Raw genomic sequence first — 15,528 nt, 5'->3', positions numbered from 1 at the left:
AACGTGCCTGTGAATGGTGAACGTCAACACATGGTGGATATACGTGGAATAGTATTCCGGTAACACGGGTTCCTACGCATTACTTCACTGCATTACGATAGCCTATATTGTATGAAGCTCCCAACGTAAACAAGTCTGCCCGGCACCTCAGTTGGTTAGAACGCACACCTTCCGGTTCACTCATTCGTGGCGCGGTGGATTCGTGGCACGTTAGACACCCGTTGTTTTCTTCTAACTGGGATGGTGTGTTGCCGTTGCCAGACGCCACGCTATACGCAGGCCAGCCCACGTCAGAGGACTCGGTGGGCGGTGCCCAGTAATGTGGCACTTTAGACTGCCGTAGCAGAATTCTGGCGTTGACCCGCGATTTCACGATTGGATGGCCAGGGCTTACACATGAGGCACTGCTTAGCGTGAACGCAGATCTCAGAAATTCATGTAACCAGTAGGCTCAGACCGTTCTATATGCAGCTATCGTCCTGTTTCGAATGTGAAAGCGAGGATACCTCAATGGGAATGTTTTACTGTTCGCCTGTGTGGGCAAGATAATGATTTATTAAGCATATTTATATTTGACATCGTTTTTCTGGCAAAACTCATGAATGTTAAGCTGCATAGTGAGAAAAGCTCCATTCAGCGCAAACGCTTGTGTGTTTAACACGCGGCCGGCTGTGGACGTTAATATGAACTATTCTTAACGTCTTCCTAAGAATTTATTCCGAATGCTACGGCGCAGCAGCGCCATTTAGTGTAACAGACATTTGAAACGCTGATCTTGAGGTGCAGATAATAATATATAGCTTGCGAGATCGCTGACCTGCAGCAAATTCCAGTCAGGCCCAATGATTACCAGCCAAGGCAGTTTTGCTAACAAACAAATAAACAAGCAACAAAGGGAAAATTTCAATATGATGCGACAACGGAGTTTCAGGCGAATTCATCTATTTGTAAGATGTTTTCTTCGACACTTATATTTGGCTCTGGACAAAAAGACAATTGAAATCAGGAGAATCATTAATTTCATTGGCCTTGGGTTAAGTACGAATGCCAGACAAAGGTCAAATCCAAGCAGGTTGCTGACTGTCCAAATTTGATGGGGTGTTTGTCAGGGACAGGTATAGGATTTTGTTAGGGGAGGGGGCATCCATTGCCGTGGTGCTTCTGGAAATTGGTGCTCCTCTTTCTCACAAAGGTTTTCGTATTTCGGTTACTTCGTTTCCAGATCCTGATTGTTTCATAAGTACAACACCTCCGGCGGTATGGTCCGCCGCACTTAGCTTACTTTATTTAAGTAGGTCAACTTTCTTCTTTGAATTTCATGTCCAACTCCTTCAACCGAAATGAAAGCTTGAAGCTACCAGAAAATACAATCAAGCATGTGTTCAGCAGCAAACAAAATGAAATTAAGCAGTAATGAGATGATTGTATCGAATACATCACGGGCTCTATCTATGCCTCTTACAATGGTGCATCCGGCTCCTTCTATAAAGGGATAACAGTCTGGGACGTTGTCAGATTTTCTGGCAGCTTTACAAAGATACCGAGAGATGTGGGGACTGCACGCCATTGATCGAAGATCAACCTAAAAAAAAAGTGTGTTAGAACGTTTACCTTTGTTCGTCTGAGGAAGCTCATCCTTTCATTACAATTCGTCAGCGTAAATGAAGTAAGACATTTTTTACTATATGAGCTCGCCATCGAAAAATACGACAATCCTCGGAACCGCAGTCTACATGGGCTGCGTGGCGTCGGTCCCACGGCTAGCAACCGACGTTTTTTCTGGTCAACATTTGTTTAGCATTTTTTCTGATCAGATCATCGAAGGGGCAAAACCGATCGCGCGTCGGAAAGTTTTGTTTATTACTGATCTTTGGTGCTTTTCCAACGACAAACACAACAGGCCATGTGACACTCGTGGCTTTGTCCCTGTCCCTGTTCAGCAAATGTGTCCCTGGCTGATCTGGGGTCCATTGCTACAACAGGGTCCTCCATTTGGCACCGTGGACCCTTGGTCAGCACAGGGAATCTTCGCTGTTTTAGGGGCCATGGTCAATGCAAGGGGCCTTCTGATTGACATTTGCAGGCCTTGGCCTTGCCCCTGCGTTGGAAAGGGATCCCTAGGGCACAGACGGACACGGAAACGACTTTTTGGGGTCAATGCTCTTTTGCTGGGGTCCCTTCATATCACCTCTGGCCTGCTTTTCGGACCTTTCACTCTGACCCTTGATCGCCGGCTCCGAGGGGCCCAAAGGGCTTCGGGTGACCCTCGAAAGCTAAGGACCTAGGGGCTTGTGCGCCTGTGCCTTCCACCCCCTCTCCATCCCCCCTTACCCCATGTGCGTCTTAGATGGCGGAGTCCTTGGAATTTGGTTCCTCGTGAAAATGAAGATTTTTGTCGTGTTAACCGACACCTTTCCATGCCCTGCCCAATCATATCAGTGTATTCCAAGAATCCTCTCTAGGCGCACTAGTCTTCCAGATTTTGGCCAACGACATGACCCTGTTCGCTCCTGACACGCATGGGGTCCGGTGCGCTGATCACACCAAGTTTTAATATCTGGAAGAGGCTCTCTCCCTCAGCACATTGCAACAATGGGACGGACGTTACAGCCATTGGACATTGGTGTAGGAACTCATATTTTGTGGCTTCCCTAAACAATTGTCGTGACAGGGCTCCCATGGCTGTTCGGTTTTGCCAGAATGTAGTGCGTGAGGACTTCACCGTGGAAAACCTTGGTGTAAATCACCTCGCCTGGGATCTTCACGTATCTGCCCTCGCCAAAAGATGCGACGGTGTCCTCATCGGACTATCCCACGTGCGTCATCAGAGCCACTTGACCTTCTGCCCACCCTGGTCAACGCCTCGGTCCTCTCACACGTCCGACATCGCCTTGCTTCTACGACAACGAGTAGGAGCAAAACACAACGTCTCCAGAGGATTTTGAACATTGCGCTGCGCGCTATTTCCGGCCGCCACAAATTTGATCGTGCCTCCGACGTGCGTGAGGTTCTGGGGTGGCTCACTGCCTGTGACTCTCCCAACAGCAGTCCATTAACTTCCCTCACAAACTATGGGTGACCGGTGAACCGCCAGCTCTTGCCTCTCAAATGCAGGTGAACTGTTCTCTTACCCCTCGCTCTTATCCCTTACCCATATCTCGTCTCTGCGTATCTCGTCACTCGCGCCTTTTAAACGCGAACTGGTTTAAATACCATGGGTGACTCTTGACAAAAACGGCCCGTCCTCGTCGTACGCTGTGGATCATGTGCCCAGCGATGGAAGTGTTTGGTGCCTATATATATATATATATATATGCTTGATTAAAAATAACTGCTGGCTCATCATTGGCGAGCTTTTTGATGCATCGTTCTAGTTTCCGCGCTTTTGACTTGGCGTCATCGCTTAGATGAAAGATGGTTCGTACAAAACATACATACATACATACATTCATACATACATACATACATACATACATACATACATACATACATACATACATACATACATACATACATACATACATACATACATACATACATACATACATACATACATACATACATACATACATACATACATACATACATGGCGGACCATAAGTGGTGCCCCTGCAATTTGTCGACACTCCGAAATGAAGGTATTGGGCCCCTTTGTTGTGACACCGGAGTTGAGTGGCTCTTGAAAATAAAGGTCATGATGCCGCGAAATGAAGATGCAGACGGATTGTGTATCCGGTTTTTCAAACTGTGTACAGACGGTATTTGTTCAGTGATCGCCCATATTGTCAATTCCAGCCTGACAGCCCATGTAGTTCCCGGCCCGTGGAAGCTGACAATAGTACATGCTATCCAAAAGACGCCAAAAATCCACTAATGTTTCTAAGTACAGGCCTATCTCAATTCTACCGACTATCGTTAAGTTTACCGAACGTGTAGTTTACGAGCAGATGTTCGCATATTTTACCTCTCGTCACCTGTTCTTGTCTAGTCAACATGGTTTTAGATCATATCACTCCACTGACACGGCGCTTCTCACGGTAACCGACCAAGTTTCTGAGGCCATGGATCAAAGGGAAATCACCTTGTAAAGCCTACTGGACCTATCCAAGTGCTTTGATGCTATCCCACATGATGGACTCCTCAGAAAGCTTCAGCCGTACAATGTTGATGCACGTTGACTTGCGAGTTACATCCAAAATCACTTTCAGCAGGTTCTCGTCCAGAACCCAGGTGGCGCTTCCTCTCTGTCCGCGGCATTGCACAACCCAATCGGAACCTATCAGGGCTCAGCGCTCGGCCCGCTGCTGTACAGCATTTATGCTAATGATATGCCACTGTATGCTCATGACGCACGTATCGTGCAGTACGCGGACGACACGCAGGTTTTAGTGAGTGGGAGGCCCGGTGACATTGGTACGCTGATCACGTCCATGGAGCAACATCTTTCACACCTGTCCAAATGGTTTGGCAAAAGCGGAATGAAAATTAACGCACAAAAAAACACAGCTCATAGTCCTCGGCACGCGTCAAAATCTTCGGAACCTGCTACCGGCTAGCATCAAATTTAGGGGCGTCACTGTAGCCAGCTCTCCTTCCGTTCGAAACCTGGATGTTGTATTTGACCAGTGCATGACGTCCACTGCGCACACTGATGACGTCGTGCGACGATGCACTGGCGTTCTTATCGGCCTCAGCCACAGCCAGCACAGTCTGCCTCAGGCCACACTCATTACTCTAGTCCAGGGTGTAGTCACCTCAATCATCCGTTGCTGCATCTGTATGTACGGAGCACGTAATGCTACTCAAACATCACGACTGCAGAAGCTGCTGAACTTCGCAGCACGAGTCATCTCTGGGCGTCGGAAATATGATCATGTGAGCGACGTTTTACGAGATCTCGAGTGCATGTCTGCTGACAGTATGTTTTTATATCGCACACTGACACTTCCGAAACGTATCCTGGAAGATCCTAACCGGAGTTGCTATCACCTTATCCATAGATGCCATGTCCACCATCGCACAAGGAGGCAGGATTATATGTTAAATGTGCCGGTGATCAGGTCCGAACCGGGAGGCGGCGTTTTGTTTACTCCACCGTGACCGCCTACAACGCACTATCGCAGGATATTCGCGAGCTGAGCCTTCCACAATTCAAACGCGAGTTGCGCAGTTACATCCTGCAGCGGCGGGTCAATAACGGATAGCGACGCCTACTTCAAATGACTTCAGCGAATGTGAGGGAGTGCGTCCTCCGTATGTGTGCCTGCGTGTGTACGCGTTTGCGCGAGCCTCCCTGACCTAGTGTTTTATTTCCACGACACGGGCTCTGTAATAGCCACGTTCTGAGTGGAGCGAGCTTATGACGTGTGATAAATAAATAAATGAATAAATAAAGAAATACATGTGATACCCCTCCTCCCAAGAGGCCGATGAATGATTTTGTCAGAGTGGAAGGCAGAGAAATTGTGGTACCCAATGGCGACAAAAATTTTCGGAGCCCTTCCAATGGCCCGCTTGGATCTGGTGCTTGTTGGAAATAACTGCTATGGTTTCCGAGACAAAGGTGTTCGTGCCCCTCGCCGATCGGACACTCTTCGTCAACGGAGAGGCACGGGCATTGCAGTGTCCACTGCAATTTGTAGTCTTGAGAGTAAAGGCTCTGGGCACTCTGTAGTGCCACGTGGAATTGATGCCTCTAGAAAGTCATGACGCCCAAATGAAGATTTGTGTTACCCGTTCGCTGAACGAACCGATCCCAAACTTTGACAGAATGAATGGCACGGGAAATGTGGTGTCGCTGAATTAAAACCTTCTTTTATTAAAATGATGCTGTGGGCCCTTCAGATATCCACGTTGATTTGGTGCCTATTATCCGCCTTGAATTTGGTGCCCAGCCATATAGGTTTCTGGTGCCCCCTCACCCAAAGGGCCGATCGAGGATGCATAACGGGACGCAGGATGATGATGGGTGGTCGGAGTCACGATATTGCTATGCCCTGGGAATTGGTTTCTGAAGAGTGAATACTCGAGCTCTTTGTGATACCCTCTGGAATTGAACGCATCTGAAAAATAAAGGTTATGGTGCACATAAATGAAGGTTTGGTGCTCTTTCGTTGATTGGGTCGATCCAGGATTTTTTCAACAGGCATGTCACGAATATCATGGTATCCTAGAATTTGGTGCATCTCGAAAATATGGATTTGGGACCCATTGCGATGTAACTGGAATTGGGTGAACCATGAAAATAAAGGTTTTGTGGTTGCGAAATGTAGGTTTGACGCCTCTTCACCATGAAATTTTGGTGCTCCAAAACCTCGTAAGGGCACCAAACCAAAAACCCCGTAAAAGCCGAGGGCGGCCATGCTCATAGCTCTTTGCCCCCCCCCCCCCCTCACTCCCCACCTTTCTAATTTCATTACCAAGAAGACGTTAGTGTATGCATTTTGTTGACTTAATGAAGTCCATGTGAGGTCACCGACGAGACACTACCGCGATCACGCTCTTTTGACTTGAGAAAATTGCCGCCTGTGGTATTTTTGTGCGCTGCTTTTAAAAGTAAAATATCAAAGCGGTCTCACAGGTTTGTGTTCAGGTCCATGAAATGGCAAAATGGTGTCCTATGTTGTATCTCATAGGTTTGACCTCTAAAGCTCAGATAAGGCCCACAGCCTGCAGAAAACCTGGCGACCCTTTACTTAGAACAGGCACCGACGTCTACACTGTTTTCGTAAGGAGGTATCAGGGCACTTCGGACACTGATCTTTAGTTTGACCTTGTGTGACCTTTGGGGACCTGAGGTCGGTCATATCCAAATACGTCCGCCATGCATTGCAGATCATATCCGACAAACATCTTCACGCCTTCAGGGAAATCAAATCAAGAAACCAATCTTCTCAGAGCCGAAGCCGCTTCCAGAGGAGCCTTTGATAGGGTTCGGTTGGGTCATGCACATGCAACACGCTCGCTTTACCTGACGCGCAAGGATATGCCATAGTGAGGCAGATGCGGCACCGGCGTCTGCACAACACGCCCTTGTCTCATGCAGGCGCCTTGAAATGGATACGCGACGATTTTTCCACCAGCGCCCCTTCATCGACTAATTGGTCGAAGCCCATGTTATGAAATCGGAGATAGACTCGTTCTTTTATCGCACATTGACTTCGACATTATTTTGCTCACCCCTCAGTGTAAGTGCACCGGTCATACCGCCCGCTATTGGTGGACAGCACACCCACCGTGTCAAATTGCAGACGTAAATAACCGTCACTGGGTAGGTGCAAAATGGCGCGATGCCGACGCGCCCTAAAACATCAAATCACACAGTTATATGACCTTATTTAAGCCAAAGATCACGATCTGGAGAAAGGCAAATTTTACACAGGCGAGCTCACACAGAATCCTGCCTTTCCTATGAACCTGGTGTCTCTTACTCTCTCACCCTTGAGATCCTAGGCGGGTCAAATTGCCCCCCCCCCCCTTTCTTTCCACCCCTACCTGAGAACGGCGCATTGAGCCGACCATCCGGGCGTGTGTCAAGACACGGTGAAACATATCGCGTCGAGAAGCGAGCCACAGAACGTCGCTTAACATAAGTCCCGTCGGCACCGGCCTGCTGCTACTACAGACAGCTGTGACTTCAGCAAACGTGGCGCAAGCGTTGCTATTACTTTGTTTTCCAAGCATTGCCTGCGTGGGAAACCAGCCTGAAGCCTTCTTTGTCTGGGAGAGCCAACTTGAAAGGGCCTGAAAAGCGCCTGTGGGTCTGAAGAGGGACTGGTGTGGGTGCTTTGGGAACGCCTCTGGTCGATATGCACCCGTGGGCAAAACACTGAGCTTCCGTCGGCCGCGGCTCCCGGGACATTCTCGCGCCCGAGCGGTACTTCTTGCCACTTCCCCGATTGTAGTTGGTCTTCCATTTCGGCTGGCACTGTACCAGTCGTATGTGAGCTTAATCTACCGCTTTGGATAAGTGCGCTGCCCACAGCAGCCTTTACTTGCGACGCTCAGTGTCAATGGCGCCACATGTATGTGGGTCTTTCAACACATGCTGCAAGTATTTTCTGACGTATAGCGTGCAAGCTGCAGCGCCGCACCTTGTCAGAGTATCAGTGTGACGGTGGCAAAACGTCAGCTTATAAACGACTATGCAGTTGCCGGTACCTCAATATTGTTCGCGGTGTGGAACGAGTGGGATGATAATAGACGTGATTGCTACCACTATGAAGATAACAACAAAACGCAACCGAATAGGGCCTTTGGAAACCCATACGGACAGGACTCAACAATGCCACAGCGTGCCAACGTACGCGCATCAGATATCTGTGGCTGGTATATTCGTCAAGTGTAAGAGAACGTAGCGCGTATTCCCCCGGACTCGTCCAAAAATCGAATGGCGCCTTCGAGCGTCGGATCCCTGTCGTTGCCTCAGCGGCCGACTCTTGACCCCCGGCGAATCGAGAGACCCGAGGTCACGTGACGCCCCCCGGCACCCAAGCAGGTGTAGAGGTCGGAAGACAGGGAGGGCGAGGACGCACACCCCGCATAATCACATCACAATCCGGAGCCTCCTAAGCCTGGCAATTTCAGTTAACGAGATAAATTAATTCCAATGGTCCGTATTTCCATTCACTGACAAAGATATTGTGACAAAGCCGATTTTGGGAGAGAATATTGACTACAATTTATCAGTCAGTGCATACTGTAGTTGGCATGGCCTGACCTGTCTGGGTCCAGGTACCGCAGGTCAGGTTGCAGATCCCTTAGCGGGACGCATTCGAGGTCGGTTTCCAGAAGGGTGCCTTGGCAATTTCTCTCCATTACCAGCACATCTGTTACTGATGTTCGCTGGACCCTTTGATGACGGTGCGCCCATCAACATCGCACAGCTGGATCCATGTCCCTCCGCTCCTACCCGTTTTGGTTGCCGAGATGGGACCATAATATTTGAAGACGCCCAAAAGCAGGCGCATTCTTAGCTGGCGCATGATTGCGTGTGATAATCTGCACACCTTGACACGCAATTGTAAAAGCAAGATCGCTGCCTTCTCTTCCATCAACACCAGTTGGTTTGACGCTGCTGCGGCGCATGGTGGATGACGACCGCTAGTCTATTCGTTTCTTGCCATGGTGGATGACGACCGCTGGTCTATTCGTTTCTTACCATGGTGGATGACGGCCGCTGGTCTGTTCGTTTCTTACCATTGTGGATGACGACCGCTGGTCTGTTCGTTTCTTACCATGGTGGATGACGACCGCTGATCTGTTCATTTCTTATCATGGTGGATGACGACCGCTGGTGTGTTTGCTTCTTACCATGGTGGATGACGACCGCTGGTCCGTTCGTTTCTTACCTGCGATCTGCAACTTTCTCGTGATTTCGAAATTATACTTTTCCCATGTTAACAAAATAGGGAGACAAAATGGAGGGGATATTGCAACGTTGCAGGAATGCTCAACACGAAGAAATAGGCTGTATTTAGACTCCCAGAGAATAATGCAGCGTAGCTTTCGACTTGCACCCTTTTTTGGAGAAAATTTGATGACGATGCGATGAACAGCTTCAAAGTTATAAGCCCGTCAAAGACGTCACTTACCAGGCTAGGCCACTGACCACATAAAATTTGCATTCATTTGATCAAGGCTCGCCTGTCTTGCGGCCGCGCTCGTAATACAGCAGCATTGGTTGGTCGTCGTGGGTGGAATACATTCCAGTGGCGTCATTTCTTCCAAAATAAAGCCCCAAAAGTGTCTGTTGTCACAAACTTTTTTGAACTTCGACTGTTGAGGCCCAACAGGCCGCTGGCTTTTTCGCAGAGTAGCTTAAATAACAAGTGCACGCTGCTGAAGTTTTCAGTGGCTATGAATGCTTTCTTTTTCAACATCTCTACACTTTCTGAAAAGGCATAAAGATCCTAACTTTTGCAGGCCTTAAGTGATGGCGCAGGTATTCGTCGAAATCGTGCCAATTTCATTTCAAATTCAAACGTGCGATAACATATGTTTGTCATAGAAAATGTGTTATGACGCACTTTGTTCTGCTGATTTGACATTACTTGGCGATTTTATGGCAATTATATGATTTGTATGGTGCGAATCTACAACATGCAAAAGGGCAGGCCAGCCAAAGTCATGCTGAATGAAATGTCCAGGAATCCACAAGCATGTACGTAAATAATGTTTAACCTTTCACGGTCATGCTTGACATATCACGCGTCATATTCATCGACATGTAATGTGGTTTGGCAGACGCCCTGTAGCATCGCTGGTTTCGTTGTCGTACTTTGCTTTATTCTTGAGTTATAGGTCGGGACCCATGCACACGAGCAGTCGCCCTCATGACCTGATTTCACATGTCACAGGTCACACTCAGTGATAGGATACTACCGCTTATTGGTTTACGGTCCAGAATACCAATGGTTATGCGGTGTCGCTTTCCCCAAGCGTTGTTTGACGCGTAGTTCTGAAATCGAAAGGGTGCATGAATGCACTAATTTCCTCCCAGTATTTGGCCTCAACCAGCATACAGAACTTGATGCGCAATGTCACTGTTCTGGTGCAATTTTACGTGCGCTTACGTCTTGGCCGTTTTCCTTCCAACACTAGCCTGCTTATCTTTTGAGACCGTGAGGAGACGTCTGGTGCTCCCCTTCCTACGAATGTCAGAAAAGGACAAGCACGGCGGGGGTGAATATCCCCTCTCGCGGCTAATGTTCCACCATCTCGAGAGCGCAGACAAAATGTCCGGCGAAGAACGCCTCGGTTTTAATGCTTGGCGCATGTGCCTGGAGACGAAGCGGGCTCTCCTCGGAGCTCACTAGGCGGCGCGGAGACGTGATGAGCTCTCCACGGATCTCACCAGGTGGCGCGGGGACGAGGTGAGCTCTCTTTGGAGCTCACCAGGCTGGGCGCGGACGAGGCGAGTTCTCCTCGAAGCTCACCAGGCGGGGCGGGGACGTGGTGAGCTCTCCTCGAAGCTCACCAGGCGGGGCGGGGACGCGGTGAGCTCTCCTCGGAGCTCACCAGGCGGGACGGGGACGAGGCGAGCTCTCCTCGGAGCTCACCAGGCGGGGCGGGGACGTGGTGAGCTCTCCTCGGAGCTCACCAGGCGGGACGGGGACGAGGCGATCCCTCCCCGGAGCTCACCAGGGGGCGCGGGGACGAGGTGAGCTCTCCTTGGAGCTCGCCAGGCGGCGCGCCACGGCCCACCCCGAGTGACAGCGCCCTCTACGACCACCGCTGATGCGAGGAGCGCGAGTATCACCTTTCACGACCGGACCCGCGCCATTCTGCGCAGGATAATGACTGAGCGAGGCCGCGGAACTAACGAACGAGACCCGGTGGGCCGTAACGAGCGGCCTTCCGCCGAGCCGACAGGGAGCGGTAGACGTCAGGTGCAGGCGCGGCGCACCGTCGCCGACCTGCGGATGCTGCGAGACAGGGGCAGCACGGACGGAGGACCGGGGAGAAGTATCGCAACGAACGATCACAGACTACCTAACGTGTTGGATAGAGGCGTTCGCTGCACTGTACACACTCTGCTTTTCGAGAGAAACTATGTAAGTTGTTCGGTGCATTAGCGAGGAACGCTGTTCACATAGATAAGACAGCAATAATAGCCTTACTCCTCGGAAAAAAATAGGAGGATGGAGATATAGTTGGGTTGGCATTTCGGAAACATGTCTTTATCGGAACAATAGCAGAATTGCTTCGCTTCTGCCATTGTTTCGATAAAGGCATATCACCGAAATACCAATCCAACTATACCTCCATTTTCCTCATTTTTCTCCGGGGAACGAGGCTGTTACCAGACCTGAAAAGTGAGAAGTTGTCTCGGTGACGTCCCGACGGTCTCAGTCAGCTCCGAGGAATCGTGAGCTGCCTCTGTCTCGGCGAAGACATGGTATTTTCTCAAAAGCATTGGGGGAACATGCTGGGGGAAAGAACATGCAGGCATGCTGAAGCCCTGCACGGTTGGCAAGCTAAAACTTGTAACCTATGTGAGTACAAATGTCCAAATCTATCGGTACAACTGACACACGCTTAAGAAGCATGAGTCAGGCAAAACACAATACAACATGTGATGATTTGATCTACGCTAAACAATCCATAGGCAGTTGTGTTATGCCACGTAAGAGCTTCCCAAAGCACATAGCGTTGTGCATGGCTTATTGTAAGCGCGGTACACTGCGGGAGAAATCGTGTTTGACTCCCTGCTCAACACCATGAAAGTAAGATATTCCATTTACCTTGCTTTTTAAATACGTGGGTTCTGTAATGTTTGCAACACACTAACGTGTCAGAATGCATGTGTACTAAATGCTACGAAAACTTGAAACACTCATTTCGACAAAAAGATTTGCGAACACCATGCTATTATCCCGCAAATTCAACGAAACGTTGTGCTACGGCTTTGATCTCTCTCCTATGGCGTTCTCCACAGCGGCTCTTTTCAAGGCGCAGCTTGGCTATAGGACTGGGAGTAGCACATGATCCATGTGACCCACTGGTTCAAACTGCAACCAACTGACTTTTCGCTAGCATGCCCTGGCCCGTTGGGCCAATTACAAGCTTTTTTATTCGCATCAGCACAGGTGTGCACTGGGGTTGTCTTGACGGTGGTCCCGACACCATGGAAGAAGCGTAGTGCTGTTTCAAAGCATTGGCAGCGTAATTTGGATTCAAAAATAGTTGAAACTAATATATTGATTTTTTCTTGACGGCGCTGCAGTGGCCCTACCCAATGTTATTATTAGATGTTACGAGTCCTCAGGTTTTATTAAAGCATGTTTTTTAAATATGCCCCAAAAGTGGGACACTCTCTTTAGAAGCCAGTTAACTATTTTCGTCGCTCTCCCATGGAGTCTAATAACGACCAGCCTGATCCGCAGCCGGTCTAACTTGTGACGGCTGAGATCATGCACCACGCACTACCATGTACCATCACGCGTACCGTGTCCCATGGTGGTGTGTTTACTACATGGCTTCACAGGTGACCACGTGGCTTATCTGTCCAGAGCTCTGTCGCTGAGTCCCAGCGATCCACAGCCTGTTCAGAGCTCTGCCGCTGAGTTCCAGCAATCCACAGCCTGTTCAGAGCTCTGCCGCTGAGTCCTGGTGAACTGCATCTTGTTCAGAGCTCTGCCGCTGAGTCCTAGTGAACTACAGTTTGTTCAGAGTTCTGCCGCTGAGTCCCAGTGATCTGCAGCCTGTTCAGAACTCTCCCACTGAGTTCCAGTGATCCACAGCCTGTTCAGAGCTCTGCCGCTGAGTTCCAGCGATCCACAGCCTGTTTAGGGCTCTGCCGCTGAGTCCCAGCGATCCACAGCCTGTTCAGAACTCTGTCGCTGAGTCCCAGTGATCTGCAGCCTGTCTAGAGCTCAGCCCCAGTGATCCGCTGCCAGTCCAGAGCTCTGCCGCTGGGTCTCAGTGATCCGCAGCCTGTTGAGAACTCTGCCGCTGAGCCCTCGTGCTCCGCAGCCTGTTTAGAGAAAGGTACAGTGACCCACAGTCTGCTGTACGGCTTGTGACCGCCCAGATGGCTGGCAGCCTGCATTGTGGTGCGTTGTTGACGTCCGCACTCCAAGGATGGTCCGGGTGGAAAAAAGCGGCAGGTGGATCGCGCCCGCATCACACTGTCTGCTGTATCAGAGCATTGATAAAAGCAGATGGCAACAGTGCAAAGTGGCTTAATGATACGGTGAGCGCAAATGTGCTGTGACTTCGTGCGAGCTGCCAAAAGTGATGAATTATGTGCTTACTTCCTATCGATTTTACAGATGTGAGATGGAACTGGAATAAATTGATAAAAAGTAATTGATCTGTATTCTTCATGCTGACCATGAACCTCTAAGCTACTGGAATGCACTGATTAAATGTCATCGGCCCAAACAATTAGTCATGCGATCTGACCATACAGCCAATGATTTTTTTAAAACGTCGTCTTATCAGCACTTCATGACATATTGAATTTCGATTATTGTAAGCACGAGAGCTTGAATTCATAATGCCGGAAAACCAGCGGCTGTGGGCCTTCTTTTACTTACATAAATTTGACAAATTATGAGTCGTGCGTTCGTGTGGAAGAAACGTACACTTATGCCTTGTGCAAGTTTCTGGGCTGAAAGCGCGCAACTCTTTTATTTAAGCGTGATTTTCGAGTTAGAAGCGCGTGGTGAAAGTGGACACTCGAAGCAATTGTTGGTCCAGTAAGCCAACGATACACTAGCACGTTCCTGCAGACGGTGGCTGAGTTGTATGCTCTTGCCGGTAGATGTCACCAACGCACCCCCCATTACCTCAATTGTTTACACGCTCCGCACACGGTAGCTCTTCCGACCATACAGAAGTCGTGTGCGCTGTTTGCGACCACAGTGATCACCGCCGTTCCCTTTAGGTCCATTTGTCTGATGCAGCCCGATGGCGGTCCGAAAACACGGCGATATGGATGCTGGTGGAAGCAGGCAGCTCGTTCAATAAGTGTGCGCCGCGTAAACATCTGTACCCACGATATCCTGAGAAGACGATTCAGCGACCAGTCGCCACTGAATCCGGTCTAGATTTGGGGGGCACTCTCTGAACCGGAATCCCCCAACAATGCAACACTGGGGTAAGTCGGAGCCGAAATTTGCCGTGTACTCCACGCTCAAGTCAGTATCGCTGCAGCGTGGGCCACCGCGATCAACCGCGCCGTCGAAATGTATTTTACTTCCATCATTGTATGTGTGCCGTGCCAGAGCCTGCTCGGGCGCGCGAGACACGTTGAGAGGGTGTATTTTTGCCACGAGCGAAGGGACGATCTAGCAGCCCCATTGGGTCTGATCTGGTCTGGTCTGGTCTTAATTGGATTGGTCTGGTCTTACCCGCCCACGAACAGACTTCTGACGCTTTGTATTACAACATGAGCACCATTGTAAAAGCATCGTGCGCGTCGAATCTGGAAACATATGTACAAAAACATAATGCGCAGCAGTATAACATGCGGTAAATGAATGCGCGTTTCCGACCGAACAGCGAGCTGAAGCGGGCTTAAAACATGTAGCGAAACCACATGTCGGTCAACACAATGAAATGGTCCGGTACCATCTGCGTTCTCCCCAATGCCGCTCTGATAGCCAAAAGCAAAAAAAAAAAAAAACGCCCGAGAAAGCGATTCTAGCATCATGCAGCTAGCGTCAAGATGTACTTCCGTTTTATAACTCTGTCCATCGACGGCACCGCGCAACTAGACCACAGAACCATGGCGACCACGACCGCCTGATCGATATCCGGCTGCCAACCAACCAACCATGCACACCCGGGCACAACCGACTGAGGTCCACCGCTGTATGAAGGTCACCAACCACCACTTGTCTAACCACCAGACCTGCAGGTGCTGTGCGCATCTTCACAGACACGCGACACAGACCAAAGCAAGTGCAATACACTGTACATTACCAGCTCGTTGTGCATGAATCGCGAGGCCCCTGATCGGCTCCAGGTCCACGCGCGTCCGTGCCGGACAGGGCCCGCGTCGCGCACGCTCCAGGTCCA

This window comes from Pollicipes pollicipes, unplaced genomic scaffold (assembly GCF_011947565.3).
Source record: "Pollicipes pollicipes isolate AB1234 unplaced genomic scaffold, Ppol_2.1 Scaffold_2555;HRSCAF=2994_pilon_pilon_pilon, whole genome shotgun sequence".
In the NCBI taxonomy this organism is placed as follows: Eukaryota; Metazoa; Arthropoda; class Thecostraca; order Pollicipedomorpha; family Pollicipedidae; genus Pollicipes; species Pollicipes pollicipes.
Note: the sequence above shows the minus strand (reverse complement) of the source record.